The following is a 5,374-nucleotide window of genomic DNA, read 5'->3' on the forward strand; positions in this document are numbered from 1 at the left end:
TCCTTTTGTTTGCCAATAATTCCTTCAAAAACCTTGCATAGTGTGGCATCTGGGCTAAAGCATCAGCAAAAGGAATATTAATATGTAAACTTTTAAATATTTCAAGAAACTTACCAAATTCCTTCTCCAATTTTTGTTGCTTCAGCCTGTTAGGGAATGGAACTTGTGGTTGTTGGTGCATCCCTTGTTGTGCTTCTGGTTGTTCCGTCTTCTGTTGTCTGGTTCCAAGGCTTGTTTCTGCCTTGGGTTCAGCCCAATTCTTCTTTTCTACCTCAGGCAACTCTTTTCCACTTCTTAAGGTAATAGCTTGCACCTGCTCTCGTGGATTCACTTCAGTGTTGCTTGGAAGAGTTCCCGGCAGTCTGGAAGAGATTAATTGTGCCAATTGCCCCACTTGGTTTTCCAGGTTTTTGATTGAGGCTTCCTGGTTCTGGAACCTAGTTTCTGCACCTGCTATAAATTTTGTCATCAGTTCCTCCAAATTGGATTTCGGTTCAGGCTGATGATAAGTCTGGTGGAACGGCTTGGAAATATGCTGATTTGGCCAGGACTGGTTTGAATGTCCCCTCCATCCTGGATGAAAAGTATGGTGACTCTGGTAACCCTGCTGTCTTGACGAATTGCTGACATAGTCAACTTGTTCAGTAGATGGTCTGAACTGATTGCCAACTTGGCAGTCTGTACTGATGTGGCCTCCCCCACACAATTCACAATTAAGAGGCTGCACATGCATGGCAGCTATCTGCATTTCATCTATTTTTTTACTGAGTGCTCCTATTTGTGCAGCTAGTGCTGTATAAGTGTCAACATTATGCAAGCCTTGCTGCTTCCTAGTTTGAGTCCTTTCCGAATGCCATTGATAATTGTTGGCTGCCATTTCCTCAATAAGTGCATGGGCAACCTCAGGAGTTTTATTATTTATGGATCCTCCGGCTGCAGCATCTAATATGGTCTTATTTGAGTCAGTAAGACCATTATAGAAAGTCTGCACTTGCAGCCAAATGGGGAGGCCATGGTGAGGAACTCTCCTTAACAGCTCCTTGTATCGTTCCCATGACTCATATAAAGATTCCCCCTCTTGCTGGAAAAAAGTAGTGATGTCATTCCTCATTTTAGCAGTTTTAGAAGGGGGAAAATATTTAGAGAGAAAACGGCTGGCCATTTCGTCCCATGTGGCTATAGATCCTGCCGGTAATGAGTTCAACCAAGCTTTGGCTTTATCCTTCAAAGAAAATGGGAATAACCTCAGCCGGATGGCATCATCACTTACCCCATTGTGTTTGAAGGTGTCACAGATTTCCAAGAAGTTAGCAATATGGGCATTCGGATCCTCATGGGCCATACCACAAAACTGAACCGTATTTTGTATCATTTGGATTATGGCCGGTTTAATTTCGAAGTTATTGGCAGCAATAGTTGGCCTGATAATGCTGGAGACAGTCCCGGTGAGGGTAGGCTTGGCATAATCCATCATAGTTCTTTGTTCAGCCATTTCTTGTGCTTCTTGTCTGACTTGCTTAGCAGCTCTCAAACGGACACGGAGAGTCCGTTCAATCTCTGGGTCGTAAAGGATCTCTTCCAGTTCAGGTCTGCTTGTCATAAACTGTTAAAGTCAAAGCAATAAAAATGCCAATATTCACAAAAGAAAATAAATAACTAATCCTATCACACTGAAAATGTAAAGTGAAGTATTGGAATACAAAACCTACATCCTATCATGAATAAATGAAGCCGATTATACTAAAAGCAGATTTAAACCAATCATCTTATTCAAGGTTCCTTTATCTACATCCATCGATTGCAACATCTGAATTCAGACCCAATTTAGATCTGAGTTCAGATCTACAAGTCTTTGGTATTGTTAGTCTAGAGAAATTAATAAATAATAATTCAGATCTGAGCTGGATATCTCATACACACTCATTGGTATACACTACAATATACATCCATTAAGGTTGGAATCAATTCTGTGATGCTTTAGGGCTGAAATCAGATCTGATCTAAAAAAAAAAAATTTTAAAGGATCTGAAATAAACTAAAACCAGTCCTGAGTTAGGCTTGGGTTAAAAACTCTACAATTGAAGCTCAAACCTGTATAGCTGATGCATATCAAACACTTGCTAAGACCTGAAAATTGGGTCTGCAATGTTTGGTATTGCAAGCTATTCGGCCCATACAACTTTTGTAGAAATCTGAAATCAGGTCTGCTAACTGTTGCACTATAGCAGCCCTGCTACAGATCTGAATGCTAAAAGAAATACTTGGAAAGTGCTAATTTTTCTTAAATATCTGAGGCATAACAATTATTCAATCCAAACATACACCTCCTTAGCTAATGTAGCTCGGTTACAAGTGGGTAAAGCCAAGAATTCAGTCCACCCAGAATTCATAGTATGCTCTGTATCAGTTCAGTCCTCACATCATATCAACTGCATTTCAGATTTGAATTTCTCTCATTCCTTGCTATCCATTCACCCTTGAGGCAGGTTGGATGTATCCTAGGGTGGATTGGGGTAGTGATGGCACCCAATTCACCTCAAACTTGCATCGGTTCAGATCTGAGTTCAGAGGAATTCAGATCTGAACTGAGCAGATCTGTAACAGCAGAATTCAGATCTGAACTCAAGTCTGAGTTTGGATCTGAATTCTCAATTGCCTTACCTTCAGTTATTGCTACCAAATTGTTTTTGGGGAATAGCAGAAGTGCCCTAGGGTGAATTGGGGTGGTGATGACACCCAATTCCCCTCAAAATTTCATCAGTTCAGGTCTGAGTTCAGAGGAACTCAGATCTGAACTGTTGCAGATCTGCAATAGCAGAATTCAGATCTGAACTCAGATCTGAGTTCTGATCCGAATTCTCAATTGCTCCTCTGGTTGTTCAGAAGATCTCCCCCTTTTTTCTTTCATTTGTTTTTTTTTTTCTTTTTGTAATGAAAGAAAAGAATAATAAAATCTGAAACACAAGCAACTCTTTTCGGCTGAGTGCTGCAGATCTGAAATCTGTTGATCTGAGTGCCGAATGCAACTCAGATCTGCAACACTCATGTTTATGTGAATTTTTTTTTTCTTTATTCTTTTTGAAAGGAACAACACCAAGATTGAATAGAAATCAAATATGCCTTTATTAAAATGAAACTGAAACCAGAAAAAGAGAGTAATCTACTTAAGAAAGAAGAAACATAACTACATGAGTACAGCAGTTGCAGTCCAAGCTGAAATGAAAAAGTTAGCAAATTAACCCAACTATGAATGCAATGCTGAATGAGATCAGATTAAGAATGCTCAATGTTTCCTAATATTGCTTCTCTAAATCCCCGGCAACGGCGCCAAAAACTTGATGTGTGGCTCATTGTGACACTAGCAAGTGCACTAGCCGTTCAAGTAATAAAGTAGTGAGTGAAGTATCGTTCCCACGAGGATTTAGGAAACAATTACCAATACTAAATTGAACATTTCTTATCTGATCAACAAATAAATCAAAACTCTAATGAAAGCTAAGAAATCCTAAATTAAAATCTATCTAAATCATTGGTCCAATTGCCTTCAATTCAGGTTAGAAGAGTAAGCAGTAAATGTCAATCTCAGAATTCAGCAATCTATCAATTTGGATCATTCGAATGAATCATGATTGAGCCTTGGTTTGGTGAAACCCCAAGGTCATGAACAGCCTCTCTCAAGTGCATGTTCATCCTATGCATGAGTGACGGTTCTTCTATCTCTAGCAAGAATCTAATCCTCATGCATGCATTTCTTCAAACACTTCTAAGGCATCAATTCAAATCTGAATTGATCACCAACTGAATTGTGCAAGTTATCTCTAACCTTGCACTCAATTCAGTTCTTGAATAGTAGATCTGAATTCCTAGAGTCTCTCTCAAGCACTCTAGGAATTCCAAGCTGTAGATTAATTCGCCCAATCTGAAAATTGCAGATCTGAATTCTCTTTCAAGCAATTCAGATCTTGCAATCTCAGATCTGAGAATTCAGATCTGAGTTTTGAAGGTTAGTTGGCCGAATTAATCTACAATCACACCCTTATTCAAGAAACTTCAAATACAATGCATGACCATTTGAATGAATCAAAAAGAATTAGATTGCTGAACTGAAATTTTACAAGCTGAAATACATCAAGGAAGAATGGAAACAAGGAGAAAGAAGAAAGAACATATAACTAAGAAACTGAATTCAAATCAAAAGAGAATGAAACTACAAATGATTTATTACAGAAGATCTTTGAATCACAAACTCTCAATTCGAACTCACCTTCTTCTTCTAGCTTGCTTGTCTTGAACTTCCTTCAGCCCTTCTTCTTCTTCTTCCTTGCGCCTAGCCTTCTTCTCTTCTCTTCTCTCAAGGTGGCCGAACCTCTAAGAGTGGGAGAGCCTTCCTCTCAAGCAATTGAACAACTTTCTCCCCTCCTAGAGGCCTCCTTATATAGTTTTTCAAGGGGGCTCTTGCCCCTTCTTGAAGCCTCTAGAATGGGGTGTATTACACCCCTCATGAACCTTCTAGAGTGCTCCCTCCTTCTCTTCAAGAAACTCCTAGAAGTTGCCGCCCCTAGCTCCCTTTGGGCTGCTATTTGGGCTACAACTTAGCTTGCTTTTGAGCTCATGTGGGCTACACTCTAGGCTGTTATTTGGGCTAAAAATGGGCCTTCCTTGCTGGGCCGAATTCTCCTCATAGCTAGGCTTCTTCCCTTGGATTTTCCAAAGAGTTTCACTTGCTCTTCTTGGGCCGAATGAAATTCTCTTGCTCTCATGGCTGGGCCGGGCTGAACTTGATAAATTTTTGGGTTTTCTTTTCTTGCTTTTGCCTTCTTTTTGTTGATTTGGCTCCCCCTGAAATCTTTCTTGCAATCAAGCTAAAATACGGCAAAAATTTAATTAAACCATTATAAAATTTCATGCAAAAACCTCATAAAATATAGATAAATTGTAAGTTCATCAGAGGTGCATCTTGTGTCACACTTTCAGTGAAGCAATGCATATTTGTATTTCAACGAGTGGAAACACTTTCAATATTGATTTTCACAGCAACAACCCATCTTGAGTTAAGCCATTGAGGGCAGTAAGGATGAAGGATGAACAAATAAGCTTTTAGTGGAGGATAAACGCAGTCATGATCATTGTATGTAACTTTTTTTGTTCAATAAATAAATAAATAAATAATGGTGAATAGATGATTGTGGGTTAGGTAATGGGAGAAGTACATATAAGATATTGAAGGATAGATGCAATTTACCAAGAAATAACTAGAATCACATCAAAGATGACAGTTAGTGAACTTGACACTCAGTTTCTCTTGCCTTGAACTAATTAGTGTGCAAAAGCTGCCTTGACTGTTGCTGTTTTCATCTTTCTAGAGATATTGAAA

The 5,374-nt window shown here is 39.1% G+C and overlaps 1 non-coding gene across 1 annotated transcript; it reads left to right on the top strand.

Moving 5' to 3' along the window:
- The first annotated feature begins 1,007 nt into the window (after positions 1-1,007).
- LOC148862048 (small nucleolar RNA R71) lies at positions 1,008-1,114 on the top strand. Its single transcript, XR_016095236.1, has one exon. It is a non-coding gene; the product is annotated as a small nucleolar RNA R71 (small nucleolar RNA).
- Positions 1,115-5,374: the final 4,260 nt, after the last annotated feature.

This window comes from Nelumbo lutea, chromosome 4 (genome assembly GCF_056320005.1).
Source record: "Nelumbo lutea isolate HS-2025 chromosome 4, American lotus-T2T, whole genome shotgun sequence".
NCBI classification, from domain to species: domain Eukaryota; kingdom Viridiplantae; phylum Streptophyta; class Magnoliopsida; order Proteales; family Nelumbonaceae; genus Nelumbo; species Nelumbo lutea.